Source organism: Sus scrofa, chromosome 14 (assembly GCF_054392235.1).
Source record: "Sus scrofa isolate SSC_HxYL_T2T_F1_AM1 chromosome 14, Sscrofa_HxYL_maternal_Yorkshire_Landrace_v2.0, whole genome shotgun sequence".
NCBI lineage: Eukaryota > Metazoa > Chordata > Mammalia > Artiodactyla > Suidae > Sus > Sus scrofa.
The window spans coordinates 116254006-116274531 of NC_139396.1; the positions used below are offsets into that span (position 1 = coordinate 116254006).

At 32.9% G+C, this 20526-nt stretch overlaps 1 long non-coding RNA gene across 9 annotated transcripts in view; it reads right to left on the minus strand.

The window, feature by feature from the left end:
• The window catches only part of LOC146396954 (uncharacterized), a 545736-nt gene extending 525244 nt beyond the window's left edge, over window positions 1-20492 (minus strand). For 6 of the 9 annotated variants that reach the window (XR_014827593.1, XR_014827587.1, XR_014827591.1 and 3 more), the window contains exons 1-2: window positions 20350-20492; window positions 20166-20251 (exon numbers count right to left, since the gene is read on the minus strand). This is a non-coding gene — a long non-coding RNA (uncharacterized LOC146396954). Of the gene's footprint in view, window positions 1-20165; window positions 20301-20349 lie in introns of those variants that run through there. The other 3 variants (XR_014827586.1, XR_014827588.1, XR_014827589.1) reach the window with 1 other exon arrangement.
• Between the last annotated feature and the right edge of the window lie 34 nt (window positions 20493-20526).

A 20526-nucleotide genomic window follows, 5' to 3' on the forward strand; every position in this document is an offset into this window, starting at 1 on the left:
CGTGTTGCTGTGGCTCTGGTGTAGGCTGGAGGCTACAGCTCTGATTAAACCCCTAGCCTGGGAACCTCCATATGCCACAGGAGCAGCCCAAGAAATGGCAAAAAGATGAAAAAAAAAAAGTGTGGATAATAACACAAATCTACAAAGCACATGAAGTAACAGGGAAATATGCCCAATCAAAGGAACAAAATATATCTCCAAAAACTGACTCTAAAGAAAGTAGCACGGTATTGTTAATTATATGCATATTGTTGTAAAGCAGATCTCTAGAAAGCATTCATCTGCCTTAAGTGAAACTATTCCCACTGATCAAATCCAGATCTCCCCCTCTTCCCAGCCCATGGCAAGCAACATTCCACTTTTCACTTTTAAGAGTCTGACTACTTTATTGATTTCATATAAAGTATCTAAAGTTAGATTTAATATTTTTTAGCATAATTTTTAAAAAGGATTTTAAAAAGATGCTCAGTTGCATCATTTGGAACTATTTTCTCCCATACTGTATGTTGTCTTTTTGTTTTCTTTTTGGTTTCCTTTGCTGTGCAAAAGCTTGTCAGTTTGATTAGGTCCCATTGGTTTATTTTTGCTCTTGTTTCTGTTGCTTTGGGAGACTGACCTGAGAAAACATTTGTAAGGTTGATGTCAGAGAATGTTTTTCCTGTGTTCTCTTCCAGGAGTTTGATGGTGTCTTGTCTTATATCTAAGTCTTTCAGCCATTTTGAGTTTATTTTGGTGCATGGTGTGAGGCTGTATTCTAGTTTCATTGCTTTGCATGCATCTGTCCAGGTTTCCCAGCAATACTTGCTGAAAAGACTGAAGGGCCTAATCTCTAAAATATGCAAACAACTTATACAGCTCAGAAGCAAAAAAGCCAATAACCCAATTGAAAGATGATCAAAGGACCTGAATAGACATTTCTCCAAGGATGATATACAGATGGCCAACAAGCACTTGAAACAATGATCCACATCACTGATTATTAGAGAAATGCAAATCAAAAACACCACGAGATACCACCTCACACCAGTCAGAATGGCCATCATTCATAAGGCCACAAATAACAAATGGTGGAGAGGAGGTGGAGAAAAGGGAACCCTCCTGCACTGTTGGTGGGAATGTAAGCTGGTACAACCACTATGGAGAACAGTATGGAGGTACCTTAGAAACTTATACATAGAGCTACCATATGATCCAGCCATCCCACTCTTGGGCATATATCTGGACAAAACTTTCCTTAAAAAAAGACACATGCACCCGCATGTTCACTGCAACACTATTCACAATAGCCAAGACATGGAATCAAACCAAATGTCCACTGACAGATGAATGGATTAGGAAGATGTGGTATATATACACAATGGAATACTACTCGGCCATAAAAAGAACAAAATAATGCCATTTGCAGCAACATGGATGGAACTAGAGACTCTCATCCTGAGTGAAGTCAGAAAGAGAAAGACAAATATCATATGATATCACTTATATCTGGAATCTAACATATGGCACAAAGGAACCTTTCCACAGAAAAGAATATCATGGACTTGGAGAATAGACTTGTGGTTGCCAAGGGAGAAGGGGAAGGAGTGGGAGGGACTGGGAACTTGGGGTAAATAGATGCAGAATGTTGCCTTTGGGGTGGACTAGCAATGGGATGCTGCTGAGTAGCACTTGGAACTCTGTCTAGTCACCTATGATGGGGCATGATAATGTGAGAAAAAAGAATGTATACATGTATGTGTAACTGGGTCACCATGCTGTAAAAAAATAAATAATTAAAAAAAATAAAAAGATGCTTAGGATCCATCTCAGCTTTGAACAACTAAAGAAGACTACACACTATAGTTCAAAACAATGTGATATGAGATATTATAGGACACTATAGAGTGATGAAGGAGAACAGAGGAGAGGTACTGAGCTAATGTCTACGGTGTCAGGATCATCAGGAAATCTAGATATCAAAGTTAGGGATGAAATACTAGTGGCACTTTCCACACTAATATGCAGGTTTAGAAAATGAAGTAGTATTTATTTTATTCAAAAGGAAGAGCATGTAAGAAAGGTTAAGGGAAACAGAAAGCATGTTTTAATTTGTAGTGGGAAGGTATGGGGTGGGGGAATGGTGAAGTGGGAAGTCAAGAATAAAGAGCAAAAACTTAGTAACCAGTTGCAATCACGGCCAATATCATATAGGGAACAGTAAAATATTTAAAGACTGTGGTCTCCCAAGCATTCATCTAAGAGCTATAAATTTCATATTTGTTTTATACACCCCCAAACACATCAAATGTATTAAATATTCAATAAGTATGCACCAGAAGACATAATAAAGTAATGTAAATATATGTTCAGATTTTCATTTTAGAAAGTTCTACTTATTTTAGAGAAAAGGGACTGTAAAAGGCTATTATGTTAATTCTGAACATTCTCTGTACTTGCAACTGAAAAGAACAACCATAATGCTATATATACTTATGAAGTATACTGTATACCTATTAAGGATAATGTGTATATCTGTAACTACCGCTAAATGTCTGCATGCATGTGATATGTTTATTATGTGAGAATAATAGTATTTTAATGGTGAATATATATATATTTCTGCTCTGTTGAAAGTTTTATCCTCTCTTCCAAGATTTGTGTAATACTCATATATAAGACAATTAGTGATTTGGGGCCAAGAGAGTAAACATATGCACTCTCAGTACATTCCTAGTTACTTCTGGCATAAAAAGTTTAGGTGTAAATGGTATATCAATAAGGCAGAGTTATTAGTTAAATGAAATATCCATTAGACTGGGAACAGAAGTTCCAACAAAGGTGCAGACTGCATTAACAGTTGGATGGGCATTATCCATGATACGTTTGTCCTTGATAGTCAAAGATAATTCCCAATGGGTGGTTTTCTCTCAATATTTGGAAAACCACAAGTGACCAACCAGAGCTGTTCACAGGTGAAAGCTCTACTGAATCTTTCATTTTCGGCAGCTCAACCCCTTTGACTCATGCCCTACATATGCCATTCACTGGGAAAAAAGTAGAGAGTCCCCTATTGTTTTACACCAATTCAATCCACTTGCTGTTGTTTCCCACTATTGCACAGCTATATTAAGGGGTCTGCATGCTGCCTCGGGGGTTTACAACTGTAAACTCTATAGAAGACAGTTTTCAAGTAGAGCATCAATTGTGACTTTCAGAAAAAAAAAAAAAAAAAAACTATTTGAGAGCCACAGCACACATGCCTAGAATGGAAGACAAATTTTAAGTAAGGCCTTTAACTTTATAAGAAAACATAAGTTTATAGTATTCAAAATATAGCCAATAACACTACATTGGTTAGTTACAAAAGTGAGGCTGGTGTTCTTTCCAATATATAATGCTGTTATTCAAGTAGTACATTTATGACAGTATTCTTCCTTTCCTTTCCTTTTTTTTTCTTCCTTTATTCTTTCCTTCTTTTCTTTCTCCTTTCCCTTCTTCCTTCTTTCACTTTATTTACATCACCACTTATTTACTAATTCACTTATTCACATTTTTTCCAAGTACCTAGTGTGTTCCAAGATCAATGCTAATTGCTAAGCCAATAAACATGTAAGATATAACCACAGCTATAAAAATAATAGCTAAGGCTTCAGGAATAAGATAATATAGACACATTTCCCTTTTTTCTTCTTTCTAAGTATAATGGAAATGATTTCACAGACAACAGTAAGAGAAATTTGAAAGTTAAAAGAATGGGTACTGGATAGAGAGTGCAGGATTTGAGAATTACAACATGTTAAGTTCCCTGAGTTTTCTTTTCATCTCCCATATACCTTATAGTGAGCAATGGAGAGGCCTGCCATGAGCAATGCCCAGCAGGCATAGAAGAAAAAAGATAAATGAGAAAGAAGGATAGAGAGAAAGGGAGGAAAAGAGGGAAGGAAGGAGAGAAGGAAGGAAGAAACGGGGAAAAAAAGAATGGAAGAAAGAGAAAGAAAAGCCTGCCCTACTGGGAAAGTAGAAGCCCAAGAGAGAACTAGTGGAGAACTACAAGCATTCTCCACAAATGGGGACAATGTTGATGATCCAGTTCACCACCAGCAGTGCCACTAGCAGAATCTCAGCCATCCCAGCCCTTGCTCCATAACTTAGGCCAGGTGAGTGGTGTGATCTCCCTGGAGCTTCAGAAGAAAACTCCTAGTTATCTTATCCCCGAGTCCAGAACTAGGGCTGAAAGAGTGGTCCCATCTTCTCATACCTACTGTAATAGCAAAGACCCATAAGTCGCTGGTTTCCATCTAGTGGTATAAAGAAACTAGTTCCAAGGAATTCTTGCTTCACCCCAGAATATTCCCAGTGCCTCAACAGATGCCACTAGTAGGGCTTAAGTGGGAGTCCCAGTAGCACCAAAGAAAAAAGCAGACAAGAATAACATTGCAAGGGCTCAGAAACTAAATTTTCATGGAAGTTAAAGCTCAGAGAAGTAGACTATCACACACTAAACCTAGGGCAACTGCCTGCTAAAACAGAATATTCAGATAGGAACAAGGGTCCCCTTGCAAAATAAACAAAATGTCCAGGCTACAATAAAAAAAAAGAAGAAAAAAATTAAACCAAGAAACTGGAGAACCAGAATTTAATGAGAAAAGACAATCAATGAAAGCCAATATGGAAGTTAATCTGATATTGAAATTATCTAACAAGAATTTCAATATTAACTGCTTTTATATTCTCTATAAATGAATTACAAATTCTCTCAAAACACATGGAAACAAAACCATAGACCAGAAATAGAATTTATATAAAATAACTAAAATGAAGTTATAGAATTCAAAACTACTATAGCTGATTAAAAAAAAAAAAAACTACCAGTTGTACTCAAGTGTCATTGGAAAGAACAGAATCACTGAACTTGAAGACAGAACAACAGAATAGAGGTTTCTACAGAAAAATTTTAAAAGAGCAAAAATTCATATAATCAGAATACAGAAGAAGAAAAAGAGTGCGGTATTGAAAAATATTTGAAAAAGCAATAATTGAAAATTTTCCAAATTTGGCAAAAGACACAAACCTACATATTTAAATATGTGATAATCTTAACTAACTCAAAAGAAATCTATACAAAGACAAAAATTATAATTCTAAAAATCAAATAAAAAGAAAAAAAATCTTTAAAATAGCTAGAGGAAAACAATGCAGTACCTGTAAAGGAACATCAATTTGAATTAAAGTGAATTTTCTATCTGAAACCATATAGGGAGGAAAAAAGCAGAACTTTTTTTTAGGTGCTGTAAGAAAACTGTCAATTTTTTTAAAAAGATCAAGAAATTGTGTCCACTGATGAAACTATCCACCAGAAATAAAAAGGAAACAAATATTTAGTTAAAAGAACACTAAAATAATTTGTGCTAGCAAACCTACCCTTAAATAATGACTAAAGAAAGCTCTCTAAACACAAAGAAAGTGATAACAGAAGACAAGGATCTTTAGAAAGGAAAGAACACTCAACTAGATAAACACAGAAACATAATAAACTATTCCTCATCACATGTTTATTTTAGTAACTACAATGACTAAAATAAAACTTATAACTATTTCATGTGGTGCTAAATACATGCAAAAGAATATTTATGATGATTATATTTTTAAGTGGGGTATAAAGGAACCTAAAGAGAAGCAAATGTTTTACATTTCATTTAAGCTGTAAAACAGTGACAGTAATAGCTTGTGATTTTATATATGCATACAGCAATACCCATAACAACCATGTAGAAAATTAAACACATTGATAGATCGATATACTCAAAACCCTCTCACATAAATTGTAACTCTAAAAAATGTTTACTCAAAAGAAAAACAAGAAGAAAAATAAAGGAACAAAAAACACAGGAAAAAAAGAAACAATAATGACAAAATTCAGACTTAACACACACATAATTCAAATGTCTAAACACACAATTGAAAGACAGAGATTGGCAGAATAGATACAACTAATGACTCAAGTATACTCTGCATACAAAACACTCACCCAAACATAAAAAAATAGATCAAACATAAAGGAATGGAAAAAAATCATGCATACATTATAAAAGTTGTAGCATTACCTATATAAATATTACAAGAAACAGTCCTTGGAGCAAATAAACTACAGAGAACACAAAAACGGAGTTAGATAATGATTTAAAAAAATAGATTCACCACAAGAAACAATCCTAAATGTGTATCCATCAAACTACAGAGCTGCAAACTACAAGTGGTAAAAACTGATAGAGCTAAAAGGAGAAATAGACAAATCCTCAAGTAAAGTTGGGGGCTTCACCATTCTACCTTTAGCAATTGATAGAATGACATGATAGAAGATTATTAGCAAGAACACAGGGGATTTGAACAACAGTATCAATCAAGAGGTTCTATTTGAACTTGCAGAATACCCTGGGAAATAATGAAGAGTATAAACCATGCTATTGAAAACAAAATCTACAAAGAAAAATCAATGAATCCAATTTCTGAAAAAAAAAAATCTACAAACTGTTAAGATTCCAGACAGATTAATCAGGGTGCAGAGCAGAGAACATCATTACAGATATTCAAGACATTAATAGAAAATAATAGAAAATTGTTAATAACTCTAACAAAAATTTACATAAACTTAAAAGAAATGAAGAAAATCTTGAATAATATGATTTACTGACACTAATTTTAAAAAATAAAAAACCTTAAGAGATCTGTACAATTAAAACTACAAAATGTTAAAAAAAAACTACAAAATGTGCTGAATAAGGTAAAGAGCGTATCTATAATCAGAGTAATCTAGGTTCATAAACTTGATGACTCAGTATTGTTAGGATGACAATTCTTATCAAGTTTATCTCTAGACTTAATGCAAACACAATCCAAGTCTAAAGGAATCTTTTGTAAGAAAGTGATATCAATTATGAAATTTAAATGGAAATATACAGTGCCTAAAACAGCTAAAACAATTTTGAAAATGAACAAAACTAGAGGATATATATTCATTGAAATAATTAGTATAAAACTATAATAATCAACTCTAGTATTAGCATAAGAATCAACAGATAAATGAATGAAACAGAATAGAAAGTAAAAAAATAGACCCACATAGATGTCACCAATTTATTTTTTACTGACGCACCAAAGTAATTCAAAAGTGAAAGATAATCTTTTCAATGAAAGGTGATGCAACTGCATATTGACAAGAGAGATATTAGCCTCAACACCTACTTCACATCATATACAAAAATTCATTTGAGATGGATGACAGATATAAATCTAAATATAAAAAAACAACTTTTCTGGCAGAAATATTTCAGAAAAATCCCTGTGTCCTTGGCTTAGGCACTATTTCTGAGATGAGATACACGAAAGTGCAAATTATAAAAGCTTCATAAAGCCATTAAGAAACTGCAAAGGTTTGTGACAGATGAAAATTTTTACAAAACATATATACAAAAGTCTTGGGTTCAGAATATATAAATAATACTTATAACTCAAGAAGTCAAATTCAATTTTTTTAAATGGGCAAAATATTTCATCAGACATTTATTTAACAAAGGAGATTCTATTTTTTTCCTTCAGATGTCTTTAATATTCCTTAAATTCTCATGCTAAAATTATTTCCTTGGGAAGGCTTATAATTTGATATAGCCTATATGTAGTGTTTTGGAAAATACTAATCATTAATACAATTAAAAAAGATGATCTTATTAGGTACCATGGAATATATAATTAAAATAATGTAACAACTTTGAAAATTTTAATGAGCAGAGTTTTTTGATGTACCTTTGATTTAAATGTAATATGAAAAATAAGTATCTTTGCACACTTTAATAAAGATATTGATATTTAGATATTTAAAATTGTCAAAATGACAAAAATACTGACAAAAGTACCAGTAAATCACTACTTTTTAATGGCACAATACATTGTGACACTGAAATAATAAAAATCTATATTGTAATCACCATGATTTTTAAAGCTTTTACTTACTTGGAAACAAAAATAACTGTTTAAATCATTGGTTTTAAATAAAATGCATCTATATAATATAAAGAGATATGTAAAGGGAAAACTGCCTGGCATGAGCTGACTTTTATTTTTTAATGCATTTCATTTACTGGAAATATAAACTTACTGGAGATTTATTACTTTTTTCCTCATAATCATGTTCAAAAAGAAAAACAATTTCAAGGCAATGAGTAATTTCTACAGCAATATTATAGAGTAGATGGATATGGATGAAATGGAGGGGCATCCCTAGATTATGTCTTTGCTCTTCCCCGTATTTTCCAAATCACCCAAAGTAACCTACTTTGTGTACGTGTGAGACACTAGGTGTCCCTGGGTGAATATCCAGGCTATGGATTTGTTAAAAATTGAATAAATTTATTGCTTAATCTATGAAGAGAAACAGATACCTTTTTGAACTGAAAAGGAAAGATTTATACAGATAAGGTGAAATTATTCCCCTTCAAAAGTAGAGGAATAATCTAAACATGATTATAAGTACAATAGATACATAAAAATGAATTGGAGAATTAAAATAATCCCTTTAGCTTTCAAGCATTTACCTTGTTTTGTTTCATTAATATCAGAAAACAAAGAGTAAGAAGCTGAAGGGTTAGAGAGTAATTAGAAAAGATTCAAAATGCTCTCATGGGCATTTATTCCTAGTGAGATAGCCTTTCTCACAAGGGTCTTGCAATTTAGCTCTGATGGTTCATATCCCAACTTCATGGTTGCTGAGCATTCTTAATGAGACTGAAACAGGGAATTGACTAGATGAAAGATGAATCTATCCACTTGTAACTAGCAAATCAAGTCAAGTATCATCTTATGACTTGCAACTTAAATGCTAAAAGTGGAGATTCTTCCTTAAACAAGATGTGACACATTGACCTGAAAATCCCTGCAAAGCAGAGCTGCTACTAAAATCAGACTATCACAACTCTATGAATCATGTTCATGGAAAACTAGTGATAGCTTTATGAGCTAAATGTTAAGCCTTTAGAAGGTTATTTCTTAGTTGTCGTTTTATTGAAACCCAAAATTAGAGCTTTATGTTGACCAAGTTGACAGTTGAAAAACAAATAACAGAAAACCATGAAAAGTAAAAACTGTAAATCATGTTAAACATTAAAGCAATTAGAAGAGACAGTTTATTTGAAAACATGTCTAACCTGTGTTGTATTTATTGAGTACTTACATGACAGGCTAGTCTTAAATAATTTCTGCAGTTATTTACATTCTGGCTTTATTTAAATATGACTCCTCAAAAGCAGTAGATGAAAACGGAAACAAAATTGTTAAAATGTTCTACTACGTGTTGAACATAGACCAAGATATTTTCCAAAACTATTTTACTATTTAGGTTTTTCACAGGAAACCTAAATATCACTTAATGAGAAAACAGAACTCTTAAATTTAAATTGTCCAAGGTCACAAAAGTACTAGGTAACTTGAACTGAGATTGAACCTGAATCTCTTATTACAAAGACCATATTCTTTGTCTCTTGCCATGAAATGTGCTATATAATAAACATGTTTTCCAGCATCTTCAGGAGACAAATTTCTTCTGATGAAATATGCCTCTCTCAGCTAAGTTCAGGTTCTGTCCATCTTAAATGCATTCCCTATCCCACCTTCTCTGCAAAACATTTATAGAAAAATATAGTTGAAGATGTACAATGTTGAGAATGCTGGTCATTAGAACACTATAATTGAAAAGCATCTGAACATCTGTTTGTACTAAGACATGCCTACTCTTAACTGTTTTAATTGTTGAAATTCTCAAGGTTTCAGAAAGCATAATTATAAGGATAAAGCACTACTATTTCATGTAGGCAGAACGGAAAAAAATAACTAAGCAATTCAATTTTAAAAACATATACTGAGAACCAGGTATAGAATAAGATACTGATGACATAAGAGAAACAGGCCTTCAATCAAGTCTGAATTTTACTGCTGAAAACCTCTCAGGTCTGACTCTAATTAGTTCATGCAACAGAAAGAGCTAACCTAGAAATCCAGACATATTTGTTTCAAATTTAGCTTTGCAGCTTACTTGTTCTGTGGCTTTGGAAAAATTACTTTGGTGAGGCTTCCTGGGCTCCTATTTCCTTTCTGTTAATTTAGAATAATAAAAGTTAGCTCAGAGAGTTTCTGCGTAGCAATTAAATGAGAAACTTTAAAAAAAACTAGTTCAGTGCCTTGGATTAATAAATGTGAACTTCATCCATCCAATACAAAACTCTTACTGATGACAGGTTTAAAGAGGACTTAATCCATTTTCATTTCCAAATTTCAAAATCTGCACATAAGTTTAGAATTTTCCATTGCTTTTTGCAAACCATGGAGATGATTAATTCATGAAATTTCCAGAGAGGGCCAATTTTCTTACATCTTTATGAAGGAAAAAATATTACCTAAAAGTGTCAGAGCAATTACCTAGCTATCAATATAATATTACTGCCTCACGTTAATAAAGTATTTATTCTTCTTGCCGCTTTTCTTTTAAACAAGGTGAGATTATTTTTATCAAATCCTTTGATTTGAACATTAAGTTCTTCCTAGAAGTCTAGCTGGTTCATCTCTACGTTTGTGTTTAAGATATTTATCTGAAAAGAGAAGTATTTACCTAGAGTTCGGTCTCAAAAATTTCAGAGAATTCCTGGAGACACCTGGCTCGTTCATGGTTTTATGCAATAAGTACACCAAATAGCCTCCGAAAATTATTGCCAGTGGTAGAAATAAAAATAAATGTTAAAAGAAGACAGAGACAAATTAAAACCATAATCCATAACTTTCAACTAATACAATGTAATTCATAAAAAATCCCAATATGCTTCTTGGTAGAAATTGATAATCCATTCTGAAAACACATATGGAAATGCAAAAGATCCAGAATAGCTTGGTCATATTTGTAAAAGAAGAAAAATTTGGAAGACATATACTTCCCAATTTCTAAAAGTAATATAAAAATATAATAAATAAAACAATGTGGTGCTGCTGAAAGAATATTGATCAATGACATAGAATTCAGAGACTAGGAGACACAATGTTTTTTAGTCAATTGATTTCTTGACAAAAGGTGCCTAGATAGTTAAATAAGGAATAAATAATTTTTTGACAAGCAGTGCTATAACAACTGAATGTCCATACATAGAAAGATGAATTTAGACTCTTACTTCACATGGTACACAAAAATTAACTCAAAATGAATAGTAAATATAAATGTAAGAATTAAAACTAAAAAGCTTTGAGAAAAAACATTGTAAAAACATTCTGTAACTTCAACAGGCAAAGTATTCTTAAGATATTAAAAGACGCTCTTAAACTGAAAGACAAGCAACAGGCTGGAGAAAAATATTTGCAGATTTGCCAAAAAAAGACTTCTACATAGAATAGAAATAACTTTTACAACTCAATATTAAGAAAGAAACTAATCCACATTTTCAAAATGAGAGGAGTACTGGAATAGATGTTTCACCCAAGATGTGTAAATGGATAATAAATATATAAAAAGTTACTGGGTGAAATGAACATTAACTCCAAATGAGATACCACTTTACACCCAGCAGAATAATTATAATGAAAACTACTGCAGGAGATCCCATTGTGGCTCAGCGGAAACTAATCTGACTAGTATCCATGAGGATGCAGGTTCAATCCCTAGCCTTGCTCAATGGGTTAAGGATCTGGAATTTCCTTGAGCTGTGGTACAGGTCGCAGACACAGCTCAGATCGTGTTGCTGTGGCTGTGGCTGTGGCCAGCAGCTACAGCTCTGATTCAACCCCTAGCCTGGGAACCTCCATATGCTGCAGGTGCGGCCCTAAAAAGGCAAAACAAACAAACAAACAAACAAAAAACCAACAACTACTGGGCAATAACGTGAGGATGTGGAGAAATTTGAAACCCTCTATATTGCAGGAGAGAATGTAAAATGGTACCATCATTTTGGAAATTACCTGGGCATTTCCTTAAAAAACTAAACATAAGATTACCAAATGACTCAGTGATTTCATTACTAGGAATCTAATCAAGACAAATGTAAACATATGTTCACAAAAATACAAAACAAAACAAAAAACTTTCCTGGGAATGTTCACAGCAATATTATTCATAAGTCAGTCATTAGAAACAGCTCAATTTTCATCAGTTGGTCAAAGGTAAACTGTTTGTTAGCATATCCATGCATCGAAATATATTCATCGATAAAGAGTAACAAATTACTGCATGCTTCTATATGGATGATTCTCAAAACACTGTACTAAGGCAAATAAGTCAGATGCAAAAATATACGTATTCTGAAAGTTTTTGAAATGTTCAGAAAAGCCTAGTATATAGAGACAAAAATATGTGTGTTGGTCTGCGCCTGGGGATATAGAAAAGGAATTCACTGAAAGCAAGCAATATGAATTTCTTAGAGGTGATGGAGCTATCTTAAAACTGATCATACAATTCTACATAAAAATAACAAAATAATTGAATTTTACATTTATAAGAGATAAATGTTATGCCATGTAACTCATACTGCAATCAAGTTGTTTTTTTAAAAGTAAGTAAACCAATAAGAATTTCTTTTTCTCAGAGCAAGACTGAGTGCTCACACACACACATACTGAAACCAAAAGATACATTTACTGGTTAATAAAAGCAAAAGCACTTTCCTCATCAAGAGTTTAAGTCCATCTGAACAGTTTTTGGTTAATTATTTGTATTATTTGTATAAGTCTGCCACAAGTTTAGTTTACTGCATAGATATTCCAAACAGATGCACAATTGACTTTAATGTATTAAAACCCCTACACCAAGGAAATAATTATTTATCAACTTTTTAAATAAAATTTTCATCATATAGTTTGTGATTGAAAAATATCACAAAGAGTTACTGTTACCAAATATAACTTTTTTTCTTTAATTCAGCAAATGAAATTATGTAAGTTCTAGAGCCCTGCTTGGAAAATAGTTGAAATACAGAAAAAAATATCCATCAGCTAACGGTCTAAAGTGATACAAACATATAAATATTTATATGTTTAGGAAAGTAGAAAAGGAGAAATATTTTTATCACAGTAATGAATACAAATTAATATATTTTAGACATCCTTCAAAAATATCCTAGCACATATATTTTACTTACCTGAATTGTTATTGCTTTTGCCTCTGAATTAATAACTATCATAATGGAATTAGATTTCAGTAATCTGTGAATGATATAACATGGTAAGTAAAAAAAAAAAATCAGGGATGCTATAGAGAAAACAGGCTGGTGTTAAAACGCAAGGAGAAAATTAAAGGATTTTAAATTATTTTTAGGTTAATTTTTATGGTGAAGTATACAAAGACATATGAAGATGTGGGTAGAGATATAAATAGCTGTATATGAATACATGAATATATTTAAATGTAATAGTTCATCTATTGGCTTTCCCATGATTTCTTCAGGTGACCTTGCGACAAGGCAGAGAAGATCTGGAAATACAACTTCAAATCCTAAAAGAATGATAGAAGAGCTGGATATACCAAGTAGAAGCTTCTGTTCAATTACAAATCCGTACCCATGGTATTGTTTTCAATGTTTCATACAATATTGGAGGTGTTTTTTTTCTAATTGCAAACATTTGTCCTATATTGTTACTAATATTTACTTTATGTTCTATGAATATGTCCCCATAACCATTTCATGCATATCTACGAAATAGTTGATATTCCATTTGAGTGCTAATATAAGCATTATTTTCAGAACCATTTCACATGTGCTACAAAATGAAAGCTTCAAAACGAGAAAATTTTCTATTTCAAGGAATGTATGCTTTAAAAAAATTCTACTTGTTCAATGACTGAATTGATGTTTCTGTCTTAATAATGAAAATGTAATACCCATGTTAGTTATATCCTAGTACACTAGTATTGCTGCTACCTTGCTGGCTGTACTATTATTTTATGCAACAAGAGAAGATGGGTTGAGCAACACAAAATTGTAATATATAACTTATGGAGGACATTAGAGCTTGATAAGCTGCAAGGAGAACTGTTTAAATTTATAAACACATTCAGTTTATACTTTTGCAACTTCTTTGCCACAAATGTATCTTGTTTTTAAACTATAGAATTTTTTTATCCTGTTGGTTTTGTTGAACATAATGCAAACTTTTTACACCTAAACTGCAGGATATACATATCTATTGCACCTAAGTTTAACTGAGTCATCACTCTCCAATTGAAATTTCTGTTGATAGAAATTATCTAAAATTTGCATTGTCCAGTACATCAACCATTAGGCATACATTTCTACTGAGCATTGAAATGTGACTAATGTGACTTAGAAAATAAACTTTTAATCTTATTTAACTATAATTAATTTAAATTTAAATATCCATATGAGGAGCAATACTAGTGTACTTGGACAACAGAGAAATAGGAGGAAACAGTATTTTTTATTAATCTATAGTAATTTTCATTAGAATTCTAGGTGATATCTCTACAAATCAGAGCAAAGAGGAGGGCTAAACAGAGTTAGCAAACAGGCTGTCTGAAAACTGCAGTACATCGTTTTGATTTGCTATTTAATATTTGATATTTTAATGAACTGGTCTTCAGTTTACCCTAAAATATTTAAATTTAGATGTAAAGTGAATTCATTTAATATATTTGGAAAGGATTTTACTCAAAAGGCAGTATTTCCATGGGAATTTGTGATAAATAGATCAAAGGTATCCAAACCTTCAAATATAAAGAAATTAATAAAATCAATCCTTGTAACTCTTTTCAAGTGTGCCTTTCAGAGTGTCATCATTTATTTTCTCCACTGTATTGCATATAAAGATTATTTTTAAAGTATTAAAAAATAGATTCATCAGGCAGGAAAGATAGTCAAGCAATAAGATCCTTTATGGAAATAGTAGGGAAAGCATTTCTCATTAGATTAAAACAATAACGAGAAAAGATACATATACCCATATGTTCATAGCAGCACCATTTACAATAGCCAATACATGGAAACAACCTAGATGTCAGAAGAATGGATTAAGAAGATATGGTACATATGTACAATGTAATACTACCCAGCTGTAAAAGAATACAAAATAATGCCATTCACAGCAACATGGATACAACTAGAAATTGTCATACTAAGTGAAGTAACTCAGAAAGAGAAAAACAAATACCATATGATATCATATATATGGAACCTAAAATATGGCACAAATTAACCTATCTATAAAAAAGACTCACAGACACAGAGAACAGACTTGTGGTTGCCAAGAGGGTGGCGGGAGGCAGCAGGGAGTGGGATGGACTGGGAGTTTGATGTTAGCAGATGCAAACTATTACATTTAGAATGGATAAACAACAAGGTCCTGCTATATACCACAGGGAACTATATCAAATCTCCTGGGACAGACATGATAGTAAATAATATTTTAAAAGAATGCATATATATGTATAACTGAGTCACTTTGCTGTATAGCAGAAATTGGCACAGCATTGTAATTCAACTATACTTTAATTAAAAAAAGAAATATGTACATAATACACGTTGCAATGGGGCTTATTTAAATTTTAGCCGAAAACTACTGATTTAATAGTTACCATGACTACATTCTTGTGTATTTTGCTAAAAGAGTCATAAGAATTTTCTGTATGGCATATATCCATTTCTTTGCTTTAATGCCACTATATAATCTGCTTTATATTGGCTCACTATAATCTGGTTTCTTGTTCTAATCATGTTATCAAACAATTTCACAATGAATACTAATAATCACCACACTAATAAATTAAATCAATAATTTTCATCCCATCTTGCCTGACCTCTCAGTATTATTTGATATGGTGAGCTCTCTCTTTTTGGAAATTTTCTTGTGCCTTGCCTATAGGGACATTTGACTGCTTTTCCCCTTATTACTGTAGACTTTTCTCTTATTAAAAGCTCGACTTTCCTCCATAAATCCATAAAATGACAACTATATTGGTTCCAGGCATCTTTTCTTTTTCACTCTACCCTGTCAATCTAGGAAATGCTATCCATCTCCATGGTTTCAATTGCCTATATAACTATCAAGTGTATATTTCTAGTTCTGACCTTCCAAGCTTGAAACCTACTTGTCCACATGTATTTTATGGAAACACTTCTAACTAGCAACTCAACAGCAACAAATTAAGGGTCTTTCCCAAACAGAATTACTTCTAGGAATCACTACTTGAATAAAGAACAATAAAATTCCGCTGCAGACTCAGAAACCTAACATGGTTTATCAATTCCAATTTATCATATCCACTCAATCATAAAATCTATAAATGATTCCATCTAAATACATCAAGTTGTTTCTACTTCAACTGTCACTTCACCAAAAAGAATCACATATCTTTCACTAAGACTATGGAATAACATCACTTCCCAGTCTTTATTTTTTTCCACTTAGAATACAAATTTAATTTTACTACTGAAATCTGACTTGCCATCTAATAACTGAGAAACCTTCAATACCTTTCTCTTACTCTTACAATAAAACTACCATCCTTAAAATGGCCTACAAAGACCTTGTATAAACCACCACCTCATAAAACATGCATAAAGCAAACTGTTATTAATTGCTTACTATTAGTTATAAGCAAAATATACCAAATTCTTGTCCTAAATAAGCTTGTTGATTAGAAAACGAGAAAAATATAAATCAAATAATTCTACAATCAAACATAAAAACACAACTACGATCAGTATGAAAAAGTCCATTGAACTTTATGATCTCACAATAAAAGGGCTTGTTCCAGGCATTTAAGAAAAGGAAGGTTTAATCATTGTCTGAAAAAAACTGAGCAGAAATCTAAGATAAAGATTTAACTATTTTTTTAAAAACTTAAAGATTCCTCCTTTAGAGTACACCCTCATGTTCAAAGTATACAGATTATTTAAATCCTTCATAGACAGAAAACATACTTTGTATGGTTCTAGTTATTTATATTTAAGATTTATTTTGTGATCCATAATATGAGCTTGTTTGACTCGCATGCAAAAATGAATATTCTGTGTTAAGTGCAGTGTTCTATCACATATTATAAATGGCTTTCTAGAATCTCAACTATGACTATAGATTTGTTTATTTCTCCTTATGCAAATCAGCAAGGATTCATGATTTGGATTCACATACTTTGACTGTCTCTTATCAGGTATGAATAAACATTTATGGTTATTAAATTCACACGATGAATTGACCTCTTTATCATTATGAGCTTATTTTACTTTTGGTAATATTTTTCCTCTGGATATACACACCTAGGCTAAAATAGCCACCCTAGCATTCTATTAATGAGCTTTAGCATGGTCTATATTTTTCATCATTTTACTTTTATATACTTGTATCTTTATATTTAATGCATTTCTTAATATAAATTATTTGCATTCATATCTGATATTCTCTGCCTTTTTTATATTTAAGGCATTTATATTTAATGTAATTATTCATATATTTAGACTTAAAATCTATCATTTTGCTGTTTGTTTTCTATTCCTCTCATCTCTTCTTTGTTCCCCTTCTTCCCTTTTCATACCTTCTTTTGAATTAGTTGAGTATTACTTAGATTCTATTTTATCTCTTTTACTGGGTTATCAGCTATAACAGTTTACTTTCTTATTTTAGAAGTTACTTGTATTAGTTTTCTACTGCACCACAAATTACTACAACTTAGCATCTTTAAACAAGACATGTTTGTTGTCTTATACTTTCCATAGGTCAGGATTTCAGGCAGTTTCTATGGGGCAGAATTTTACCCCAAGGTTTCAATCAAGATATTAATTTGGGAGTAATCATTCCTGGAGCCCCAGCTACAGGGGGAACTGCTTTTAAACTTATTCAGATTGTTTGAAGAATCCAACTTCTAGTGGTTGTTTGACTGAGGGCCCCAACTTACTAGCTATAAACTAGAGTATATTTTCAGGTACTGGAGGCCACTCACAGTTCCTTGCTACATAATTCTCACAACAAGTTGTTCACAACACTCCTGTTTGCTTCTTCGAGGCCAGCAGGAGACTACCTCTCTCCAGTTTGCCATGGAGTATTTTTCTTTTCTCTCTCTCTCTCTCTTTTTTTCTTTTTTTTTTTTTTTTTTTTTTTAAGGCTGCACCTGTGCCATATGGCAGTTCCTGGGCTAGGGTTCAAATCACAGCTGCAGCTGCAGGCCTATGCCACAGCCACAGCAATGCCAGATTTGAGCCACATCTATGGTCCATGCCATGGCTTGAGGCAACGCTGGATCCTTAACCCACTAAGTGAGGCCAGGGATGGAACCCGCATCCTCACAAAGACTTTGTCAGGTTCTTAACCCACTGAGCCATAATGGAAACTCCTATCATGGAGTATTATACAATGAAATGGTATCACAGGAGTGACAGGCCATCACCTTTCTCTAAGAAGTAGTCTAATCATCCTAATGACACCTCTTCAATATTACCATATTCTATTGTTTAGAAACAAGTCACAGGTTCCACCTGCACTCAAAAGGGAAAGATTAAACAAGAGTGACATATCTGTGGCCACCACAGGGTGTATCAGCACCATTGCTAAAGAGATGAGAGCATATGTTTTAATTTATGATGGTCTACCTTAATCTTCTAAACAACTTTACTTAAACAATAGATATTTGTTTTTCTCTCACATGTTTTGTGCTATATTTTACTTTTGCATATTTTAAAACCCACATCACATTGTTGCTATTTTTTACACAATGTATTCTATTCCTTTTTGAAAAAAAGATTTAAGTGTTAAGAAAAGCATGTTTTTACTCATGTAGTTACCATTTCCAGTGCTTTTCATTCCTTTGTATACATTCAGATTCTAATCTATTATAATTTTTCTTCTAATCGATAGACTTCTTTCACATATTTCACAGTACAAACCTGCTAATGATAAGACCCTTCAGCTTTTGTATGTCTAAAAGTGTCTCCAGTTAACTTTCATTTTTGGAAGGTATGTTTTGCATATATATATATAAACCAAAGGTGATTTTTTTAAAATTTTAATAATACTTTCAAGATGTTGCTACACTGTTCCTTGTACTGTTTCTAATAAGAAACTTACCATAAGTTAACTTACTTACGTTTCTCCATATATAACACAACTCCCACCCACCAAGCTGCTATTAGGATTTTCTCTTATCAGTGGTTTTGAGCTATGCAATTATTTTTCTTGTGCTTGGTGTTTGCTGAGCTTCTTGTATATGTGAATTTATACTTTTCAACAAATTTCAAATTCTGTTAATTCTTACATAATTCGCTTTTGTCCTCTCCTGTTGTCTCTCCTTCAGGAACTCTATTCACAGTTTATAAGGTTGTGGGAGATTGTCCCACAGTTCAATGTTGCTTTGTTCTTTTTATTTTGTATTTTAATTTTCTATTATTTCTAAGAAGCTAATTTTCTTAGTTTCTAAGGCTATGCCTTCAATTTCATTTATCTTTATTACGCTATGTTTAATCTTTCGAGGAACTACTAAACTGTTTTCCAAAAACAGATGCACCATTTTAGATTCCTACCAGCAACATCAGCAGTCCACTTTTCCACATCCTTATCTCTTATTACCTTTTTGACTACAGATCCTCTCATCTTTTTGAACTGCTAATATCCTTGTCTGTTGATTCTAACATCTATTTCTATTCTAATCAGTGATTTATTTTTCTCCTAAATATGGGTTTTCGTTCCGTTTTTATTTTTTTGCCAGCTTGGTAGTTTTTAACTGGATATCAGACATTGTGAACTATACCTTATTGGTTGCTGGACATTTTCGTATTTCTAGAAATATTACTGAACTTTGGTCTGTCGTACACTTAAGTGACTTGTTAACCCTTAAATCCACTTGAGCGTTGTTTTTAAGATTTATTAGGAGGCAACAGTGCAGTGATCAGTCTAGAGCTAATGCCCTACTAAGATAAAACCCGATTGTGTACTCTAATCAAACCTGCATGGATTATGAAGTTTTCCAGCCTGGTTGGTGGAAAGTTACTATTTCTGACCCTAAGTTATCTCTGGGAATCTTTAAAATCCTTTCAGGGAAGTTTCCTCAGACACATGATGCCCAGTACTCAGTAAAATACTGGAGAAAACTCTGAAGAACCCCGTGTTCTCCCTCAGCTCAACTCTCCTTTCTGCTATACTCTGCACAGAACATTACTTGCCTTGGTTTCCCTCAGAATTCAGCTCCATCCTGTCAACACAAGTAATCCGCGGGCTCTGCCTAGGTTGCTTCTCCCTGCACCGCGTTCTGTAAAATTTTAAAGGAGTAAGTTTTTGAGCTAGTATTTGCTTCCTGGGCCTCCAGGATCATTATTCTTTACTGATGCCAAGTCTCAGAAGGCAGACCTGTGTTCTCCTTCCACAGCATAAAGGTAATACTGAGAACTGCCATACTACAAAGTTCTCCACTTTCTTGCTTAGTTTGAGAACCGGCTGCCCGCTGCGAAGCGAACTCAAACCGCTTCCTCACAGCCTACCCGCTAGTGCGCAGGCGTAGACCTTTGCGCAGGCGTAGACCTGCGC